This window comes from Microplitis mediator, chromosome 10, assembly GCF_029852145.1.
Source record: "Microplitis mediator isolate UGA2020A chromosome 10, iyMicMedi2.1, whole genome shotgun sequence".
In the NCBI taxonomy this organism is placed as follows: Eukaryota; Metazoa; Arthropoda; class Insecta; order Hymenoptera; family Braconidae; genus Microplitis; species Microplitis mediator.
The window spans coordinates 12688055-12713267 of NC_079978.1; positions in this window are offsets into that span (position 1 = coordinate 12688055).

Genomic DNA, 25213 nt, shown 5'->3' on the forward strand with positions numbered 1-25213 from the left:
ATTATTATTATTATTATTATTATTATTATTATTATTATTATTATTATTATTATTATTATTATTATTATTATTATTATTATTATTATTATTATTATTATTATTATTATTATTATTATTATTATTATTATTATTATTATTATTATTATTATTATTATTATTATTATTATTATTATTATTATTATTATTATTATTATTATTATTATTATTATTATTATTATTATTATTATTATTATTATTATTATTATTATTATTATTATTATTATTATTATTATTATTATTATTATTATTATTATTATTATTATTATTATTATTATTATTATTATTATTATTATTATTATTATTGCTTAAATTTAAATTTAAATCTGTGCGAGCGGGCACAGCTATCTCCCACCGCCGCGCGATATCCCCCTCCACTTTGGAGTGGGGTCCGCTATAGTGGCAATACTACTACTATCTTCGTTTCAAACGGAGCACCCTAAGATATATTGAGACAAATCGCTTTTCGTCTTCGCGATTTTTACCAGCAGCCACCAGAATTCGCGGGTTGAACCCTGGCTTAGGCTGGCCTCTAACAAATTTTATTTTACTTGGACAGAGCAGTGGGCTGGGGTTCTTGCAAAGCAAAGACCCGCACTTATTCAAACTCGGCAACGTATGAGAAAACTTATCAACTTACCTCACGGCTTATAAAATTACAGAATATTCTTATTGATGGTCAAATTACTATTTGTAACTTAATTAATATTTATTTTATCAGACTATTTAATAATCTTACCAGTAAAATAGGAAATAAGTAGGATGAACAGTTATAGATGGAATAAAAGGAATTAATCAGAATTCTTTGCAAGTTTATTGCCAATTATAATAATTACAAGAAAATTACTCACAAGAAAATGCAAGCGCTGGATAAAATGTAGACAGATTCGTGGCACAGTATAAATTTTAAATCGCGAGTTTATCGCCGGTAACGTACAGTAATATTTATTTGAACTAACTTTGTTTATAATAATCAGTAAACTTGGACAGTAAAGTATATCGCAAGAGAATTGCTAGTAATACAACTATAACGCAAGTTAATTTCCCGATTTACAAAGTAGTTATCCGTATTAACAAGGTCGCAACTAAATTGCTCGTATATGACAGTAAAACTAAATTATACGTCTTATCACTAATTGATCCAGGATCGAAGTGAAGTTCAATCACCGTAGGGTCTTAGGGCTGAGTTTTTGGGCTCGCTCCCCACTTCCCCTCACGGTCATGCGTTGAGCTGATAACTAGTCATGTGACCATGGCACTATGACTAGCTTTAGGTGGTTTCAGACGGCAACGAGACGGGGAAAAATGAGAACCGCAAGGCTGAGGGAGAAGATGACAATTCACATTGTCTCAATATATATATATATATATATATATATATATATATATATATATATATATATATATATTAGACTGGGCCAAAAAAATAGACTATTTTTTTTTTTCGATACTGTGAAAATAATATTCCTAATGACCAAAAAAATTATTGTACAAGTTTGAGCTCTTAATATTGATATTAGGAGGTGTATCGTTACGACTTTTAGTTTTTCGACAGAAGTTTTATTTTTTACCCAAAACTCGTAAATCATCCATTCGAAAAATTTGAGCAATGTATATTCTTGAAGGAAACTGAATTCCCTACAATAACTCTATCTTAGTAAATTGACGTAAAACGAGCCGTTTCTTTGTAACCGTGCATTAAACATTGATTTGTTTTTTAAATGCTTTGTTTCTTTTTTGGATTTTTGTAACTACTAGAAATATTAAAATTTTTTTCAGTCAAGATACATATTCTTGAAGAAATTTTAATGCTTTACGAAAAAGGTTTCTTAACATTTTTTGCTAAATTCACTTCTTCGAAAGTTATTTAATGTCGAAGTTGAGTCAAAACGACTTTAATAACCTGATTAACTTTCGAAGGAGTGAATTTAGCAAAAAATGTTAAGAGACCTTTTTTGTAGAGCATTAAGTTTTCTTCAAGAATCTGTGTCTTGGCAAAAAAAAATTTAATATTTCTAGTAGTTACAAAAATCCAAAATAGAACAATGAATTTAAAAACAAATAAATGTTTAAGGCACGGTCAAAAAGAAACGGCTCGTTTTACGTCAATTTACTAAGAGAGAGTTTTTGTAGGGAATTCAGTTTCCTTGAAGAATATACATTGCTCGAATTTTTAAGATAGATGTGTTACGAGTTTTGGGTAAAAAATAAAATTTCTGTCAAAAAACTAATAGTCGTAACGATATAAAATAAATAAAATAAATAATAAAAAAGCCTTTTATATCTTTCAGAAAACGAAATTTACATATTACAAGTTAGTTATTTTTGTTTAATGTTTGGAAGTTACTGTTTTGCATATAGAATTTTGGATGTGTTACTAATGTAGTTGTAGTATACATATGTATATATATTTTTTAAATTATTCTGTAAGAACCCTTCTGGGAGTGAAGGCATCCTCCAATTTGAGCCAGTTTTCTCTGGATTGCGCTCTTTGTGTCCAGTTTGGACCCGCTATCCGTTTAATTTCATCCTCCCACCTGGTGGGAGGTCTCCCTTTCTTCCTTTTGCCATCTGGCCCCCTCCATTCTGTCACTTTTTTTATCCACCTTTGATCTTTCAGGCGTGCTATGTGTCCGGCCTACTTCCATTTTAAAGTCAGAGCTTGAGTGAAACCGTCTGTTGCTTTTGTGATTTTGCGTATTTTTGTATGTCTTATTCGGTTACCTGCGTTAATTTCCCCGGACAAAATATCCCCGACAAAATATCCACGACAAAATATCCCCCGACATAATATCCACGCGACAAAATATCCCCGGGACAAAATATCTCCAGTCAAAATATCTCAGGATAAAATATCTTCATGACAAATTATATGTAGACAAAATATCCACGAATATTTACGTTGACCAAAATTTTTAATAAAAGCAATTTAAAATAATAAGAAAGAAATAAGTATAAAACGTTAAAGATTATATTGAACTTCTTTACTAACATTAATAAAAATAATTGAATTGAAATACAAAAAAACGTAAACTTATTGATTAATTTAATTACTGTAAGTAATATAATCTATTATCAACTATTAGTAATTACCAACTATTTAAGGTCACTTTTCATCAATAGTTTTAGTCAAATTTAATATTAATCATAAATATCTGATTGCATCCGTTTGCAATAAAATTGTGCTCTTTTTTCAGAGGTTTTGGGTAAGTGTAATTACAAAAATATATTAACACACATACATGCAATAGTACGTGTTCTTTTTTTCAAGCATTTTGTGTGTGTGTAAATACATAAATATCTGAATGCATCCGTTTGCAATAAAATTGTGCCCTTTTTTCAGAGGTTTTGGGTGTGTGTAATCACAAAAATATATGAACACTAGGGTGGTCCGTTTGGAACGACTATTTTTTTTTTTTCGCTCCCACTGAAAAATATTGTTGTAGACATTGAAAAAAAAATTCTCTGAAAGTTTTAGCTCTTAATTTTAATTCTAAGTACTTTACATTTGATTTTGAAGTTTTCCCATTTAAAATACATGGGAAAGTTGGGATTTTTTTTTAATTCTCTATAACTCAGCCGTATTTTAAGTTATCGGGTCGCCGTTTGCGGCATTCTTTAGGTAATTTGATACTCTTCAAAAGTCTCCTTAATAGTTTTACTCGGACTCTAATTGTTTTTTCTGTATTGGTTCTGAAAATAATTTTTTTAATAATAATTTGGGTTTTTAGTTGATATTAACTAAATAACGAAATTTACAGAAAAAGTGCAGATAACGATTTTTTAGGAAATTTTATTCGCTACAAAAAAGGTCCTTTTAGTTAAGTGGCTCAAGTTCTTCGTTCACGTGATATAGGGATTTCAGTAATTTTGTAAATAAAATATTTGTCAAAAAATTCCACCAAATACTATTTCATTTCAATTTTAAATCGGTAAATAATTTTCCTTTTATTAATTTAATCCAGTCATTAAAATCAAAAGGGGTCAAATTGATGAACTTCGGAAAAATTTTTGACAAATATTTTATTTACAAAATTACTAAAATCCCTATATCACGTGAACGAAGAACTTAAGCTACTTAACTAAGAGGACCTTTTTTGTAGCGAATAAAATTTCCTAAAAAAATCGTTATCTGCACTTTTTCTGTAAATTTCGTTATTTAGTTAATATCAACTAAAAACCCAAATTATTATTGAAAAAATTATTTTCAGAACCGATACAGAGAAAACAATTAAAGTCAGAGTAAAACTATTAAAGAAACTTTTGAAGAGTATCAAATTACCTAAAAAATGCCGCAAACGGCGACCCGATAACTTAAAATGCGGCTGAGTTATAGAGAATTAAAAAAAAAATCCCAACTTTCCCATGTATTTTAAATGGGAAAATTTCAAAATCAAATGTAAAGTACTTAGAATTAAAATTAAGAGCTAAAACTTTCAGAGAATTATTTTTCCAATGTCTACAACAATATTTTTCAGTGGGAGCGAAAAAAAAAAAAAAGTCGTTCCAAACGGACCACCCTAATGAACACACATACGTGCAATAGGACGTGTCTTTTTTGCAGGTATTTTGTGTGTGTGTAAATACAAAAATATCTTAACGCATCCACTTGTAATAAAATTATGCCCTTTTTTCACAAATTTCTTCATCGATTATTCAACGATAGGGATATTTTGTCAACATATATTTTGTCATGAAGATATTTTATCCTGAGATATTTTGTCTGGAGATATTTTGTCGCGGGGATATTTTGTCGCGTGGATATTATGTCGGGGGATATTTTGTCGTGGATATTTTGTCGGGGATATTTTGTCCGGAGATATTAACGCGTGTCACCGTCTTATTCTATCTGTTCTTTTTATGTTTAACATACTCCGCTCCGTTCCTCGCTGGCATGTTATAATTTTATTTTTTATATTTTTGTTGAACTTCCAAGGTCTTCCAGTCGTAACGATACACTTCTTAATATCAATATTAAGGGCTCAAACTTGCACAGTAATTTTTTTTTTGTCATCAGGAATAATATTTTCACAGTATCGAAAAAAAAAAAAAAAAAAATAGTCGATGTTTTTGGCCCAGTCTAATATATATATATTATAACACAAAAGCTAGACGCTAATTTCTGCGCTATAACTTCGTTCTCTGCCTTTAGCCTCCAGTCTCAATACGAATAGGGCGCCAGGTAATTTTTAATCACTGGAATCACCAAACCAGTAAATCATGAAATTTTGGATAATTTTTTATCTGTGGAATTATCACCAAAACCACGCATAAACAAAACTAAAACTAAAACTTAACAAAATGCTCAGAACTTATTAGCAAAACAAAACGGAGACTGGAAAACTAAAAACAGAGTTACGGTATGCCATGGTGTCGCTCAGTGTAGAGGTTTATGGAGAGAGGGAATGGTCCGGGTTACATCATTCCCCAAAGTCATGTAGATTCATTTTAAATTTGCAACTTTTATTTAACAGCAACAATCTCAAAACTCTATTTAACAATAAATAAAATACGGTAGCTCAGTACAAATAATGTTTTGTCTCTATAACGAATGCTGAATACAATAAAATTAATCTTAACGGAAGGTTAATTGACATCTAAATGATTCGTATTGATATTTTATAAATAAATCAATTAATTAACTAGAACTAAATGATAATTAGATAATATTTGGTAAACTAGAACGATAATTATAGATTCGATACTCTAGGACATTCTCTTTAGCAAACTCGTAAAACTATCGTACATGGGTCTCATTTCGATGTTAATTAGACACTAATTGGTTCATCAACCAAACATATTTCTTATAATTCTTTTAAAAAATAATATTAACAATAAAACGTGATCGTGACTCTAATAATGTAACACTAATTTCATAATTCTCTCAGATATTAAATCTTTTCTTTAATTAAAACAGGAGCATAATACCTCAAGACTTTTGACTCGAACTCGATTAATTATTTATAATAATTATTTCACACCTGATGTCTGGTGAATAAATATCAAGTAACGTCTTACACTGTTTTTAAATAATACTTCTGTAGCAATAATCTTAATCTGTAGCTTTCCGCAATGCTTTGAACTGTAGCGCCATTACTGCACACGTCTATTTGCTTCAAGCGACTAGAGTCGAATGCTCACGTCCGTACTCCTCGAAGGTCTCCCTCCGACTCCTCTCTCTCAATTCTCAATTCTAAAAACCCCAAACTCAATCCTATCGTTATCAATAACTGACCTCTATATTCTAAATTCTTAAATCCAACTCATTCTTTACGATAACGGTAACTGGAGGCTCAAGTCCTCACCAAACGTACACACTAAACCCATTCTGAGTATGGATATCCTTGGCAGTTGCTCTCCTGTAACAGACGTCAGCTGGGATCATAAAACTTATAAACTAAGTGACCTATGACTTCCTCAGCGGTACAAGTGGTCATGACTTGTTCTCTGAGGCCTGTCAGACTAATAATTTAAAAATGACCAAACGGCTTCCACAACAGCAACGGTCACAAAATTATTGTTGAGGCCTGCCAAACCAAAACTCCAAAACTGATCCCATTCTGCATCCGTCAAATTCCTTATATACTGGAGCACTAGCATCTCAGCTAGACCTCTGCAATCAACCAAGAAGTCTCAGAGGGATAGAACTAGGTTCTATCATCAGATGATACCAGGTGACTAATTTAAGTTCCGCTCCACGGTAACACTGAACCGTCCACATACTCAAAATATCAAAAATCCAAAACTCAAACAGTCATTTTCCCAAACTTTAATCTCAAACCATATCCCATAATAATTTTCCATAATTCTAATTCTAATTCTTATTTTCTTTATCCAAAAATCCATAACTGTAGCCGAACGATACTCCATATTTAATTCTTAAACTATAACTTGATCAAAAATCTGTATAAAAATCGTAAATTACTGTAAGCTAAATTATAAGTCTTGAGTTACCATGCTCGTAAATACAATAACATTCGTTGGTGTTTGTGACGTTCACTTTGATTTGACCCCCATACAAAAAAAAAGTCACAACTCCCGTCCTCCTGGGGAAGATTTTACGGTACGGTGATTGTTGTCTTGATTATACGTTGTATTACTGACTCTGGAACTGCACTGCTGTTACTATGATGACTCTCTCTTTACCATGATCGTGGTTCGAACTCTCTCATCCTCGAAACTTTTAACACTGTTTTCTCGAACCCACGACCTGAAACATTTAACTGTAGCGGTATTACGTATGTCCTGAGACATACTATTAATTAAACCTATGCAGGTTTTTGCAAAGGCCCTAGGGCTATAAGCATAGTGAATTTGCCCCCGAAAGGTATCGGCTTGATACTGCGGGGATTTTTAGGTACTAATAAGATATTAAGATCCTGAGAGTTTCAGCTTTTGAAACCAATCGGTGTTCGAGAAAAAGCCAAATATGTAAAAATCAGATAAAATGAATATTCTCAGAGACCATTTTATCGATTGACATATACTCGGGATATGTTTTGGGGGTCGATAGTAGCTCCTCGGAAAAAAATTGGGAGCTTCATCGGTTGACAACAAACTCGAAAAAAATGACTTTTTAGTTTTAATTTCGACTTTTCACGATGTTACGGTTCTGGTACAATTATGAAATAATTTTTTTTGGATTCCTCATCCAATTTCCTATAGACTTGAGTGCTTTTAAAATTTTTAAAAAAGGTAGGCCATGTAGAAAAAAAATAAAAACCACTTTTTAAGCAAATATTTACTTTATTTACATGTTTAAAGTGTGAATCATTATTTTTCTAGTTTGTATATGTTCTTGAATGTTATTTGCAAAAACAATCTCTGCATCAGCAGTTAAATTTTGTCATATCATATAATATCAACTAAAATATTATAAACATTATACACATATAAAACAAGAAATAGATTTTAGTTTGTAAATTATAAATACATAACAACAAATGAAAGATATACTTGAGGAAAAAAATTTATAATCATATTTTATCAGTCTTCATCACTATCCTCTTCAATCACAGGTGAAATACTGTGTCTATCAAATAATTTGCTAAGTATTTCAGCAGGCCTTAAAATCTTTGTTAAATATCTCCCGTGTGATAAATAGTAAACAACAGCAGCAACATGAGAGCAACATCCAATTGTTCTCAGACCATTTGCACACTAACAACTATGCCTCAATATGCTTTTTGGACCAATAGCATTTTTTTTATACTCAATAAAACATCTATAAACTTTTCTATTAATGTGTCTGGATTGAACTTGAATTTTGAGTATATTTGACTGTTCTTTCACATATTGAATAGTGAGATTACCTGTTTCATCAAGCATTTCTGCTAAATAGGAAACAGCCTGTTTCAATATGTATAGTAAGCGTCTTACTTCCGACTCAGAGTTTTTGGATGAAGTCATCGAAACAATGAAATCGCAAAATAATGTAGTAAATACGTTAGCTGAAGACGTTCAAAAAAATGGCTGGCAGCGGAAAAAATTGCCGTTTCAAACAATTTCATCTGAAACTCTTGAAGACTTTCCAGAAATGACAGAAAATGATCTGCGTATTTTTTTCACTGGTTCCTATCAATTGAAACAGGCTGTTTCCTATTTAGCAGAAATGCTTGATGAAACAGGTAATCTCACTATTCAATATGTGAAAGAACAGTCAAATATACTCAAAATTCAAGTTCAATCCAGACACATTAATAGAAAGGTTTATAGATGTTTTATTGAGTATAAAAAAAATGCTATTGGTCCAAAAAGCATATTGAGGCATAGTTGTTAGTGTGCAAATGGTCTGAGAACAATTGGATGTTGCTGTCATGTTGCTGCTGTTGTTTACTATTTATCACACGGGAGATATTTAACAAAGATTTTAAGGCCTGCTGAAATACTTAGCAAATTATTTGATAGACACAGTATTTCACCTGTGATTGAAGAGGATAGTGATGAAGACTGATAAAATATGATTATACATTTTTTTCCTCAAGTATATCTTTCATTTGTTGTTATGTATTTATAATTTACAAACTAAAATCTATTTCTTGTTTTATATGTGTATAATGTTTATAATATTTTAGTTGATATTATATGATATGACAAAATTTAACTGCTGATGCAGAGATTATTTTTGCAAATAACATTCAAGAACATATACAAATTAGAAAAATAATGATTCACACTTTAAACATGTAAATAAAGTAAATATTTGCTTAAAAAGTGGTTTTTATTTTTTTTTCTATATGGCCTACCTTTTTTAAAAATTTTAAAAGCACTCAAGTCTATAGGAAATTGGATGAGGAATCCAAAAAAAATTATTTCATAATTGTACCAGAACCGTAACATCGTGAAAAGTCGAAATTAAAACTAAAAAGTCATTTTTTTCGAGGTTGTTGTCGACCGATGAAGCTCCCAATTTTTTTCCGAGGAGCTACTATCGACCCCCAAAACATATCCCGAGTATATGTCAATCGATAAAATAGTCTCTGAGAATATTCATTTTATCTGATTTTTACATATTTGGCTCTTTCTCGAAGACCGATTGGTTTCAAAAGCTGAAACTCTCAGGATCTTAATATCTTATTAGTACCTAAAAATCCCCGCAGTATCAAGCCGATACCTTTCGGGGGCAAATTCACCATGCTCATACCCCTAGGGCCTTTGCCTGTAACATACGGTTTCACAACCTCTCATAACTCAACTCGGCCCAAGCCACTGTAGGTACGACGCCGTAGCGAGGTACGAAATACTTTTTTGTTTAACTGTAACATAAATCTTAAATCATGTAATCGTTGTCCAGTAGCGCCAATGTCGTTGCCTTTTATCTGTAACCTGGAGACGGAATCTTAGTATGGTCAACCACGATTAGGTGACTGTTCGTCCTCTCGATGTCGGGGAGCCTTCCTTAGCTGCTCCCGAGGAACATTTCCTCCGTATTCCTTCTTGTACGGTCCCATTGCTTTCCATTTTTCACCGCAACTAAGACACGTACGGGCTGTATAATTAGTCCTGCCGCACATCTGGCAAAAGGTCTTCCTGGCTTCTAGGCATGCGCTGAATGGGTGCCCTTCTTTGCGGCAGTTCCAACAGAGACGTGGCTTGCCCATCCACGTGAACTGCTTCCTCTTCGCCTCTTCTGCTGGAGCCGTGTTCTCTCTTCCTGGAGCTGATGTTGTGCTGTGTGCCGGTTCTCGAGCACGCTGGAGCCTGTCTTGCACCGAAGATGGTTTTCTTTCTGGTGCTCTTGGTGGGGTCGGTACAGTTGATGGGGCTACTGACCTCTCCCGTATCCTCTTATTCCAATCCAGTAGTGATTGGCGCGCTGATCCTGAGGGTGACTTCAGTCGATCTTTACTGGACCCTGAGGTTTGAGTTGGTGGTACCTCCTTATCGACTGGAACGGTGCTTGGTGGTGTCGAGGTTGACGACACTCCTGTGATTCCGGTTCCTGGGGTGACCGGAATTGATCCATGTACCACCTCCATAGGTGTCTGTAACGTCATCTCGGCTGGTTCGGTCTGAGTGCTGGAACTCACAACTGTCAGCGGCTGGACCTGCACTCCGATGTCACGAGTGGCATTAGCGTCTCTGATGTCACTCGTGGTTGCTCTCTTGAACTTTACTCCAGATAATTCCTGGAGCGGACAGCCGATGTTTCTGGGGTGGCTCATACGAACGGCCACTTTCCCTAGTGCCTTTAGCAGACCAGGTTTAAAGTGGTCAAGCCATCTCAGGTGCTTGACGTATGGGCGGATTGGGTCCCAGAGCGTGTTTTCATCAAGCCTCATCGGCAGCTCTCCTGGTAGACCCTCATACAGGCTGTCGGTCTCTGTACCTGTATCACTGGCATACTCCTCCTGATTGACTTCCCCCTGCTCTTGACTGTAGCCCGATGCTTCCTGATCTCCTAGCATCTCTTCCTGTTCTTGACTGTAGCCAAACGCTTCCTGATCTTGTAGCGTTTCATTCCGGGAGGGATTACTCACTTCGTCGTCTCCCACATTAATCTCCGGTATTGTTGTGGCCGTTGATATGTCGTCATCGTCGACAGACAGATCGATCAACAAGACCTCTTCGAGGCCCTCCATATCCTTCTCCAAACTTCTAGTATCCTGTCCCGACATACTGTAGCCTTATCGAAGATCTGAAACATACAACTCATTAAGCTCTGTAACTTTTTACATACTATAGCTGTAGTCAGAAGAAAAAAGAAAGTCTTATATAACTGTGCTGTAGCTGAATGGTTTTGTAACTCAATTAATAAACTTAGTTGAGTAACTAGATCAATTCCTTCAGGTCCTGGAAGTGATTTTAAAGAACCTGAGTCTGTCAAAGCTTTCAACGGGTATTCTGCTATCCGAACTGTGATAAAGAAAGCTGTGGGTGACTTCTTGTTGTTATTTTCGAGGTCATTCTGTAACTGATTACTACAATACATCTTGTTCGGCAACGGTGGCTTGTTACCTTCTTCCTCGATTGAATAAGCGAAGTCCATCACGTCCTGTCTGACTTCTTTAGTATTATAAATACCTGTAACGGTGCCGGTCATACCTTGACAAGTCCTGTCCGACTCTGTACGATCACTTAGTGAGTCTCGAGTCGGTGGATGACTCACTTCTTCTCGTTTCCCGGATTACAGAAAGGACAACTTGATGTTGTCACTCCGGAAGCTCGACACTTGAAGCAAAAACGTCGTCGAGGGTCAGGACAATTTCCATGACGTTGTCCTGTCTTGTCGCAGTTCCAGCATCGGAACTCGTTAGCTGGTGATGCAAAAACTGGAACTGGAATCTCAATTTTTGGCCTTTCGTAATCTGTAACAATACTAGATGCTAGGGGCTCTGGTAAATCTTTTGTAGCCCTAGTATCGTTTGCTTGAGCTGGCCGTTTTGTTCTTCCTCAGAACTTCTGGTAATTATCATTAGCTTGACAGAACTCCCTTCGGTTTTTTTCATGCCTCGAATGCGAAGCGGCGAGGTTGTGCTTTATAACAGACTTGTCACGGTCACTTGACTTTTCCTCATTAAACTGTATATATTATTTTTATGTCACACTCACACGTTATAAGAAGCACATTAACCTAATGAGGAAACACTAATTAATAAGACTGATACTTTCATTAAGTTGTCCGATACATATTATAATAAAAAAAAGTTCAATAAAAAATATGTATCGTGGACGTCAGTTAGTCTGTAGTCCAAAAAAAGTCTGTGGCACGGATATTTCGTGAACGGCTTGACAAAACGACTTTATTTTTTTTTCACTCTCTTCAGAATTATACAAAGAAGGTTATTTTTGAAAATCACTACTGTAGACCCTCTCGTTTATTTTTAATAAATCATTTTTCTTAAAACCGGCACTATTCCATGTAAACAAACACAGACTGCAGCCATTTTTTTTTATTTTATCGGGAATTTTTTTTTGTCATCGAACTTTGCTGATATCATAAGGTTCTACTTTACCATCAAATAATTTTTTTTTTTTATTACCAACTGTCATAGAATTACCACAATAAAGTTAGCGGCTAATATTTTTTTTTTGAATCAAATGATATCTCAATTAATTGCTCCGTAAAAGCTCTTTCAGAATCTGCAATTGCTCCACTTCTATAATTATTAGTTAATTAATAATTAATTTTTTAAAAAATTAATTTTCAAAAAAGTACTTTTGCTATAGTTTGAAAACTATTCATATTTTGTATATTTTTAACTTCCCGCTGAGAAAATCGACGATTTTCAAAAAATTCGGTAAGTTATTGGTTTCACCCTGATTTTCAAAAACCGGGTTTTCATCATATGTGTACATTTGAAGGTGCTTGGATGCTATTCTGACATTTTCAAAGCGATGTCTGTATGAATGTATATATATATATGTATATGTGTGTGTGTGTGTCTGTGTGTGTGTGTGTGTGTGAATGTAAACCTCTCATATCTTTTTGATGAATGAACCGATTCAGATGGTTCTTGCGGCATTCGAAAGATATCTTCTGAACTTAGATTTTCTAAAAAATTTTAGACCATTTAGTCGAATGAACTCTGAGATATTTAAGAAATACGAAAAAAAAAAAAATTTTTTTTTTCCGTTTTTTTTTTTTTGATATTGTGAAAACTGTTGGATCGATCAATTCTAAAATCTAATCAGCTCTAGAACTCGAGAAAAGCTTTCGATTGCCACCATGAACGTCTCAATCAGATAATCCGTTCAAAAGATATCGTCGACGAAAGACACAATAGAAAACGAATTTTTGCAAATATCGTCGAAACCACTAAACCAATCATTCCCAAATTTTTATCGGCTCTGGACCTCAATAAAACGCGCCGATTGCCACCTAAACCGTCTCAATCGGATAATCCGTTTGAGAGATATCGTCGACGAAAGAATGGAAAAAAATCGTTTTTTTTTCGTTTTTCGTGAATATTTCGGAAACTATCGAATCGATCAATTCAAAAATCTAATCAGCATTCAGAACTCGATAAAATCATTCGATTGTTCATCATTTTTCATTGAATAACATAATAATTACTGAACAAAATTACTCAAAACTAATATGTTCTTCTTTACATAAGTCATTGGTGATTGCCTAACAATCGTCACGTTCACCCGTATCAGGATATACTTACACGATATAGATACAACGTATCACGTAAATTCTTATTTTTGAGCTCATTATTGAACACAATTGTGAATAAATACAAAAAATGCTCATTCATTTATTATTTTAGATTCTAAATTCTTAAACTTTAACATAAAACGTAACCCTGTTGAGCTTGAAAAGCTCATAAAAAAGGGAAACAAAGGTATCTTCGAGCTCGAAAATGTATTTACAACAATGTCTTAGAGATCAAGGAGCTCGAAAACAGCAGGAAGTTTTAGGGCTGGCCCGCAGGGTCAACCGATAGACAGATTTTTTTCATAGAATTAACTAAATTAAAAAAAAAAACGATGAATTTCTTTCTAGATATTTATTAATAAATTTTGTAATTAAAAAGAAAATTTATAATTTATATAGTTCATTGTAACATGAGCGTTCGAGGTGTGCACTTTTGGATTTCCCAAACTTTTTTTTTTTTTTTTTTTTTTAAATTTGATACACGATAATTAAAGTAATGGAATATTTACAAATGATATGAATAAATAAATAATTAAATGGATGACTCTTATAAAGTGGTGAATTATAACTTTGTACAAAAAACTTTTATGTGAAAAAAAAAATTAAATCGCATAAATTTTTAAATATTGAACCGGACTTGGCGTTCTTGAGTCTCGGTTGCTGTGTTAATCGGCTGAGAGTTTGTTATCATCGTCGCCGTGTCGACTGAATTCACCTCTTAAACCAGCTTCAATCTGTCTATTGAAAGGGTGATTTGTCGCCCTCAAAAATCGACAATAAAGTATTTATCGTGTCGAGTTATTACACGATATGGACCCTCGTATGGCGGCGAGAAAGATGGTCCAACCTGGTCATTCCGTACTAGTACGTGGCTGCAAGTACTAAGGTTTCTGTAACAGAAAACAGAATGCTTGCCGTGACGCGACATTTCGGCCGGTGCCAATGAATTAAAATGACGTTTCAATGTGTTAATGGTATCGTGAGGTGAAGTTTTGTGACTGGTAATGAGTAACTCACCAGGCAAACGAATTGCCTCTCCGTTCACTAATTCAGCCGGTGTCGTCTGTATGTCGTCTTTCCAGGCAGCGCGTAAGCCAAGCAAAACGGCTGGTAATGCGTCATACCATGACTCTTGATGACATAGAAGAGCTGACTTTAGCTGACGATGTAAACGTTCGACGAGACCGTTGGCTTGCGGATGATACGGCGTAGTATGCAAGTGTTTTATTCTTTACATTTTTAATAACGACTGGAATAATGACGATTCGAATTGCGGACCTTGGTCCGAAGTTAGGCGTTTCGGTATTCCGTGGCGTGAAATTCCGTGCAGCGATAGCGCATGTGCTATTGTCTCTGCAGTTCTATTGGATAACGGGACAGCCTCAGGAAACCTCGTGAATCGGTCGATGATAGTCAGGCATTGATTAAAGCCTCTTGACAATTTCAAAGACACTAGGTCGATGTGAATGTGCTCGAATCGTTCCGTTGGAGGTTCAGAACTGGCGATCAGCGATGACACGTGTCTCTGAATTTTATTCATCTGACAATCGATCCAAGATTTCGCCCATTCACGGCAATCTTTATTAATTGACGCCCAGACGTATCGCTTGGAGACCATTTTTAATGATCCTTTGATTCCGGGATGGGCTAGCGAGTGCAGTGAATTAAACACCTTCTTTTTCAGCGGCACTGGAACATATGGACGCACTATACCCGACGCAGTGTCACAAGACAATGAGGGTCCGTTATCGAGTTGTATCGTCTTTAAATTTAAAGCAGTTGTTTGACGTAACAACTGCTGAAGTTCATTGTCGGTTTGTTGAGCGTCGGCAAGTTCTTGCGACGTAATAGCAGTAGATACTGGTTCGAAGCGTAACAATGTGTCAGCGACAATATTGTCGGTACCCGACACATGTCGAATATCGGTGGTAAATTGACCGATAAAATCGAGTCGACGAAATTGCCGAGGCGATGCTCTTTCCGTGCGATGTTTGTAAGCGTGCTGAAGCGGCTTGTGATCGGTGTAGATTGTAACATGCCGGCCTTCGAAAATATGCCGAAAGTATTTTACAGCCTCGTAGATGGCGTTCAACTTGCGGTCGTATGTCGATAATTTTTGAGTATACGGGGACACTTTTCGACTGAAAAATGCCAGTAGTTGCCAGTTGTTATCCACTTTCTGTTGTAAAACGGCTCCACTTGAAAGACTCTTGAAGTTCAGTTGTCCAGTTGACTGGATGAGAGCCTTTGACTTTGAGTCCTTCCAAAATTTTATGCAACGGTGCTAGAATTTCTGCAGCGTTCTTGATGAACTTTCTGTAGAAATTCACTGTGCCGAAGAATCGACGAAGAGCATTTACGGTGATAGGAGTCTCAAAGTAGACGATAGCCTCTACTTTTTTCGGTAACGGCTTGATTCCATCTTTAGTGATGAGATGGCCAAGAAATTTTACTTCCGGTAGACAAAATTGGCATTTCAGTACATTAATTACCAGTCCGTATTCACGGAGACGCTCGAATAAAATTTTTAGATGCTCCATGTGCTGCTTTTCGTCATCTGATGCAATTAAAATGTAGTCAATGGATGGGAAGACGAAACCAAGGTCACGAGTGACCTTGTCAATAAATCGTTGAAACGTTTGAGCCGCGTTATAAGCCCAAACGTCATAAACCGGAACTCGAATAGTCCAAACGGTGTAATTATCGCCGTTTTCGGCACGTCCTCCAGTGCAACGGGTATTTGCAACATCGACGACTGAAAATATATTTTTACTGTGTAAAAATGCGGAAAAGTCGTCAAGATATCGCAACGAATATTTATAGATGAGAGTTCGATCGTTAAGCGGTCGGTAATCACCGTGCGGCCTCCATTCTCCGGACTTCCTCTGCGCTAAATGAAGTGGTGATGCCCAGGTGCTGTTAGACAGTCTGCAAATACCTTCCTTGAGCTTTTCACGGAACTCTGCTTGTGCAATTTTAAGCTTATATGGAGCCAGGCGTCTTGCTTTGCACGAAACTGGCGAGCCAGGTGACGTTCCTATGTGATGCACCGTTGAATGTTTTTTGTATGACGCTGAGTAGCATCAGGCCAAGTAATATCGGTAAATTCTCTTAATAATTCCATGTACGCAGAATTACCATCGACTGCTTTAATATTAGTTTCTGCCAATGTCGTGTGAGAATTTCCGGGTGTCAATAAACCAGTGATGCGATCACGAAGGCATTTTCGTTTTAGGTCGATTAGTAAGTCATAATGACTTACGAAGTCTGCACATATAATCGGTTTAGTGACGTCAGCAATGATAAAATTCCATGAGAAATCACAGCAAAGTCTAAGGTTTAATGTAATCGATCTTAAACCATAGGTTTGAATTATCGAGCCGTTTGCGGCATACAATTGATAACCTATGGGTGTACTAATTGATTTCAGCCAGCCACGTGGAAAAACAGATAAATCGGAGCCGGAATCGACAAGATATTCCGTTCCTGTAGTTCGGTCTCGGATAAACAGGCGGCCAGAAATCGATTGAGAATCATTAGCCGCCTCTACTGATTCTCGTTTGAGTTTCCCTGCCATTTGCAACCGGGAATGCACGATCGGGCATTTTTACCGTGCTTATAATGGTACCAGCAGAAATCAGACTTCTTCGAAACACGTGATCGTGATCGTGTTCGACTTCTGGATCTACCGCGTTAAACTTTCAAGTTTTTCACTTGATTCGTAAATTGCGCAATTTCTCTGCGCAGTGCAGCAATCTCGCCGTGCTCGGCAGTTGATGGTGGAGTTGCTGTAGCAGCGGCAACTTGAGGTTTAAGCAATATCCGCTCAACCATACGGTCAGCTGACTCGGCGAGCTTGCCAAGCGTTGAGTCGCTGATAGCTGCAAGGCATACTTAAATTTTATTTGGCATATGCGAGAATCAACGTGCTTTAATTATAGCGTCATCAATGCCGGGAACTAATGTACGCAGATGACGTAAATGTTGCAAAGGAGTCCGATCGCCAAGTCTCTCTCTGCCGAGGAGCTGGGTGATCCGTGCTTTTTCGGATCTCGCGAAGCATTTTATTAAAGCGGCTTTTAAATCGCTGTGCGGAGTTGTCGCAGGAGGCTGAAGAATTAACTGCTTGACTTCTGCGGTGACGTGATCGTCAAGCAATGGAATCACCAGGTCAAATTTGGCACGCTCTGTTGCTACCTGATGTGTCGAAAACTGCGCCTCAACCTGCTCAAACCATAGTTTTGGATGCTCTGTGCTGAACTAGGATGCTTTGATGTTCACGGCCATATTTAATTTAAGTGACGTAAACGACGATGATCCCGATAAATTAGATTTAAATGTGACTCCGTCAAACGACTCGGATTTTACTTTCACGTCGCCGTCGATTTTCGAGTCTGACATCACCTACCGAGAATATCTTTAATTCGGTATTGTGTCTTTGAAAGATTATCGATGACGCACGGCTCAGGAATGTGCAGCCAGCAAATCGGCTTAATCTTCGATGGTATTTTCGGCAACGGAAAGAAAATTATACGCCACACTGCACGAAAAATTAATTAACAATTTTTTATCACAGCTCGCGAACACTTATATCACAACTCGAATTGCACTAATGGTCCTTCGAATTAACACTTATGCTGCATAACGCCCAGAAGATGCTCAGCAATGCGCCAGCGGCGATAAAAGATGAAAAACTGCACAATAATAATGAATTCACTGCACTGAATAAATTAAAAAAAACAAATTCACACAAAAATAACTGTAAATGAAAATCACGGTCTTGCTGATCAATCGGCAACGCGACAAAATATTTGCGGCAAAACAACACGAGAACTCGCGAAATTTTAACACTGTGTAATGCACGTGTTCGACTCTTCCCTTAAAAAGAGATCACGCCGGGGTCACTAATTCAGTGGTTAAAGTAACATTATAAATTATTAAAACCAACTAATTGATTCAAACAAATGTTTTATTTGAATAACGAAAGTAACACAGTAATTGTAAGTATACAGTAAAGACATGCTTAGATGCGTGTATGCAGTCCAGCGGTCTATTACTTATTGCCTCCATGAATGAGGTAGAGACGGATACATGAGAAATCGATGTTCGACGTGAACTGCCGAATTTTATCGATCGCATCACCTAGTAGCAACGCTACATATATATATATATATATATATATATATATATATATATATATATATATATATATATACATATATATATATATATATATATATATATATATATATATATATATATATATAAATATATATTGTAACTGGTTTTTTATCACCGGGGATCTACCGGAGTGAAGTCCGAATACACTTACTGTTTTTGGCAACCTTGTTCCAAAATTTTTAAGGTGGGCGCCAGGTGATTTTATAATTACCAAATAAACAATTATCGAAAATGTCGGCTCAAGGTGATGGATCGAAGAAAGGTCAGGCACTTAAGATAACGATAAGTAATTGATCAGAATTACAAAAAACAATTAGTCGTATATTAAACAGAAAATCAATTGATCGTTATTACAAAAATAATCGGTTACAAGCAAAGTAATAAATTGTCGTTGTCGGCTTGACTCGATATAAACAAAACAAAATTGCTCGTAGTTGATCGGAAAACAAAATCAGTTCATTGCTAAAAAAAAAGCACAGTCGGGTCACGAAATTAAATAAAATAATTTTATTGTCCGGAGACACACTTACAGCGGAAGTATTAACGAAATACTTGACGAGTGACGTCAGAGTATTCTCACACGGCGAGGCGACAAGACTGCTGTTGCGAATGAGACACGAATAATCCGTAATTCTCAGAATTGCCCGAACGAAATAAAATACAATACTAAATAATGTGTTATTTTGGTAACGCGTTAAATTGCACGATAAATAATTATCACGCGTAATTAATTATTATCACGTTCGCACTGCACTTATTTATTAACAGATCGGTTACACACTTTGTTCAGTTTTAGTGCCGAGTTTGAAATTATTTGTCGCGATTTATTCATTATTGTTCATTGATCAAACTCGGATTGATCTTAAATGTCATGATTCAAATTGTCCAAACGTCGGATTCGAGTATTGTTCATTTGGTCGGGTCGAATTATTCAAATAAAAAAAACCTAGAAGTTCAGTTCGGTGTCTATCTCGGATCTCTCGTTTCAATCCATGCGTCGGGTCAATTGCTCGGTCAAAGTCGGAATGGTGATCATAGATGTCACCAAAAGTTGCTCACCGGGTAGTATTTAAATGGTCGTAAATAAAAAATTATTTAACTTATTGCATCTTCAATTTAGAATTGAGAAAGGCAGGAGCAATCGATGATTTCGAGTTGGGTTCGAACCCACGCTCTCAAAGACCGATACCTTTACGGTGGATAAGAGTATCCTACCTTGTACCTTATGACCTGGATGAACCCTAAATCACCACCGTCCATCTTACGGCATCAAATATAGTGGAAACTTAAACATGCAAACATGCAAATAACCTTCTTAATAAGACAATTTATAGATAAATTGAGAACAATATAGATAGCCCGAGCTGGGAATCGAACCCAGACCAATTCGGTATCGCGCCGAATGCTCTACCAGTTGAGCTATCCGGCCCTATACTATATTCCGTTCAATTTGATCTATAACTTATTGAGCCACACCGTCCATCGTACGGTAATACACCATTGAAATATAGTGGAAACCTAATATTTATATATTAAGACAAATCGCTTTTTGTGTTCGCGATTTTTACCAGCAGCCACCAGAATTCGCGGGTTGAACCCTGGCATAAGCTGGCCTCTAACAAATTTTATTTTTATGCTGGACAGAGCAGTGGGCTGGGGTTCTTGCAAAGCAAAGACCCGCACTTATTCAAACTCGGCAACGTATATAAAAAAAGGCTTATCAACTTACCTCACGGCTGATAATTCTTATACTGTTTTCTTACAGCTAACTTACTTATTATTTCTAACTTAATTAATAATAATTTATCGTATTAAATAATCTTACCAGTATATTGAAATATGGCTAGAATAAGGTGATGAATAAAATAGGGAATTTATTAGGATAATGTGCAAGTTTATTCCCAATTATAATAGATTCAATTACTTACAATAACGGTTCACGCAGAATACAAGAATAGTGGTCCTGGCTGGCACGCAGGATACGCAGTAGTGACCACGTGGAATGAATCCTTATCACACTGATTTTATTATTTAATTTAATAATATTACCGCGAATATGTCGCCGGTAACGTATAATATTTTATATGCTTAAATTTAATTATAATTAAGAACTAATAAACAATACAAATAATATTATTTTGTAAGTTAATTGCCCGGAAAATTATGCGGTTTACAAAATCTAAAATATCGCAAGTATAACAATTAATAACGCCTGAACGTTAACGGATCCAGGATCGAAGTGATGACCGATTATTTTTGGGCATAGGGCTCGCCTCCCGACTATCCCCACCTCTTCCTAACCGGCATGTGTCAACGTAACGAGTTGTCATGTGACCACGGCACTATGACATGTGACATTAGACGGCAACGAAACGGAAAAAAGCGGGAACCGCAAGGCTGAAGGCGACGAAGACAATTCACATTGTCTCAATCCCCCCCACCAAGCCAAGGTTACCCTTTTGGATTTCCGTCTAGGTTGTCCGACAATAATAATAAATACAAAAAAAAAATTATTTACATTAAATTGTTTACAGCGGTGCTAATCGATCGCCCAAAATTGCAAGTTAATTGCCAGTATGTAAACAAAAAAAAAATTTTTAATTGCAGGAATACTGCCAGATATAAATTAAAAGAAACATTGCTGGTCAATCACCAGTGTTACAAGTAAATTGCCAGTTAAAGAACATTACTGGTCAATCACCAGTATTGTAAGTAAATTGCCAGGTTGAGAATTTTATATTAAAAAAAGAAAAGATCGCAGCCGTTAGGGGTATTATGACTAAATTTCCCAGCCCAGTCCCCCTAATCTCAAGCCTCCTTCGATCCTGGGACTTCGACCTGGATCTGCAATCGTTCTAACAAAAAAATAGAATTAAAAGTATTTATTTTTTAGCTTAAAATAAATGCAAATAATAACGTATTTTTAAATATTAATAATGTAATTTTAAATACGGCCTCTGGGCTGAAAAAAAATAATAATTTTCTGCTGCCAACTGCTACAGGACTCGGAGCTGTAATTGAAAATTATTACAATTGGCAACAATTATAAAATGAATCAATGAGATGAATATGATTTAATGCTTGTATGTTTATTTAGAATTACATCTAAATCGGTAACGTAGCAGAGTAAATATTTTTAATCGGTCTTTTTAACAGCTCGTCAATGGCTTCGATGAAACTGTTCTATCTCTTCTGGACTGTATTTCGCTGCGATCCAATCCTTATACCCTGGGTATCTTCGGTTGCAGGAATTACAGTGAGGGTCAAATAGCTGGACTGGGATACCACAGCCTTGACAACGTCCCCGTAGATAGTCTTTATACTGCTTATCGTGAGGACGGAAGCACGTTGCCGTTGTAACTTGGTGCTGATAACACACATGACATATGTCAGGCCGCCATGCTAACCGACATTCGGCAATTTTATGATCCCGTTGCCGACAGTTTTGACGCAGATTAGTTATGTACAACGACTGAGCTTGTGTCGTTACTGTTTGTGTCCAGGATTCTCTCAGTTCCGTGTGACATATACGAGGCTGGACGGTGACGCAGATCTTCTCAATAGCCTTGCAGAAGGTGGCAAAATCCATGAAGTGGATACCGTTGTGAATTACAACCTGTTGTGATGTATCCGTAGCAGCTGCTGTAGAGTTCGATGATGGAGTAGAATTTAAGCCAGACAAGAATTGCTTGTATGCCTCTTTTGGTGGCAGTAAAACTTCATATCTTGGAGCTGGAGTGGTCTGCGAATACAATAACGAATTGGCGAACGTTACCATTTGGATCTTGGTCTTGATGTCCTTGGAAATAGCACCAGAAGCTCTCAGTGTCGTTACTTCTTTCTCAGGCAACTCTTGGCGGGCCATTCTCCGGGCAAGCAGTGATGATGGTGGAAATCTGGCATTTTCCGGTGATGGACGTTGATATGCGCCCTCACGGATTTTAATTCCAGGATTTGGACCGAACGCTGACGATTGTTGAGCCAGTAACGGTAAAACTGATTTGTTATTTGGAGTGGTACCAATATCATATTCCACTTTGGCTGAAGTAGATGGTATAGCCGGTGTCTGTGTTGCTTGGCAACTGATTGCTTTAATAATTGGTGATGTTGGTACAGTGACGGCTTGAAGCTTCTGCATGATACTTCTGGACTTGGCAGCTTAAGTTCAGAGATCATCTACTGACTCTGCTGGACTTGCTCCGATAACTGCTGAAGTTGGGCCGTGAGGTGAGCAACCGAACTTGATTCGGGAACAGTTGGAGGTGTTTTTAATAATTCCAGCTGTGTCTGTAAATCTGCAACCTGCTCAGTGTTGGTTTGGATGATTATCTGGAGGTCTTCGAGTCTCTCGTCAATGCGCTCCATCCACTGAGTATCGAACCTTGATATTTCGGATGATGTTGACGTGACCGTGGGACGTTGACTGGTGGCACGGTCAATACGAGCGTGGAGTTTACTGAACTCATCTTTCATAAACTTGGTCAGTGTTTCAACCATCACTGACGTAGGTGTTGTAGCAGGACTTGGTGTATATAGTACTGACGAGAGTCGATTAAATTCCAGACCAGTCGTAGTTTGCCATGGCGGCAACGAATTTTGGGACCCAGCGAATGATGCTGATCCAGTTGACCACGTTGGTGATGGTGCGATTGTTGTGGTGATGACAGGTGCAGCCGATGACGAGATCGGCGATGTTGTTGCAGTGATAGATGGTAATTCTGATGTAGGTGCATATTCGGTGTCTAATGAAAGTGACAATGAGACAAATGGTGGTGTAGTTGGATGAGTGGATGGTGTTTCTGAGTCGGATATTTCACCCTCAGACTCATGAAGTGAGACTTCGGTATCCGAGTCTCCAAAAATTTTCACTTTCATGATGAGTGATCTGGAATATATCGAAAATAATCAGTTACGTCTTCGAGACCGTCTGGGAATTTTTAAGTCATTGTAATAATATGTGCCAATATCGTTACCGGCATCATCTTGCAATTGAACTACTAGAGGACTTAAAATTTTAGATACAATAGCGGGTCCCGAATATTTTGGTGCTAATTTAGCACTGCAACCATCTACTTTTCTACTCAATTTTTTATTTAAATAATAGACTTCATCACCGATTTTTAAGTCTATTGGGGTATCAGAGAATTTTTGTTTGTATTGCTTACGCGTGCGTTCCCGAGCTTTCAACATATTTTGCTCAACAAAATGTCTTAATTCAATCGCACGGTCCATTCGGGCTTGCCAAACGGTAACGTCAGACACGTCTAGATTTTCGAGAGGATTGGTATCGTTAATCAGTCGTGGGTCACGTCCGTGATTTAAATAAAATGGTGACACTCCTAAGGCAGTGTGTACCGAGGTATTGTACGCGAATTTTAAATCATCGAGATGTTCATCCCAATCTGTTGCGTAAATTTCAAATATTCGCGCCAGAACACTTGACAACTCTACGCTCTACTATACCAGAGGTGCTGCTATCGACGCGCCCTCTGATACTCGGAATTTCAACTCGATAGCCAGCTACGCGGCAACTGGCATTATTCTACAACACATGTTCTCGAACACCACGTGCAACAAGTCTATTATAATTTCCAATTACATCGTGCTAATTATCGTGCTTAGTTAATTAATTCATTTTGATTACCACTCGCAAACTCATCAGGTATTATTATTCATCTATATTTTTTATTTTCATTCTCAATTTAATTTATAAAATCTGTGATCATTTTGTGTTGACCACGTGTCAAATTAACATGCCGGTTATATATATATATATATATATATACATATGCTCGCAATCACGTGACTTTGCAGCCACAAATAATTATTCTTAATTATATTTACTTTCATTACTCATCGATTAATTATTTACTTGGACATGATGTCAACTGGTGTGACTAATGTCATCATTCAGTTATCCAGTAATCTTAATCCCAAAAATCAATATCAAATTTTATTTGTGACTGCAAAGTAATTCTTATACGTTCAGACTCGGCTCGCTAAGCATCTATTAAGTTCATACTCGGCTCTTACTCGTTTTCAATGTCGCGTATCAAAATTAATTGTGACAAAATGTATACTCGAACTATTGATGATATTTGTAAATCATTAATTGTTAATAATTTACTCTTTATTGCGCTCTTTTGTATAAATTAATTCACGTGTATGGTGCCGTGTAAATTTATAAACTCGTATTCATTAAACTCAACAAACTCGATCTTCAACTACGCTCTATATGTATATAATATAATGTTCATGTGTACGGTGCCATGCAATTTATATAAAACTCAATTAAACTCAAATGCAATCGAATAATGTTCAATAAGTGCTCTAATATGAACTCGTGATCGACTCTTGTACTCTACGCTATTATCTGTGATTTACTTCTATTAA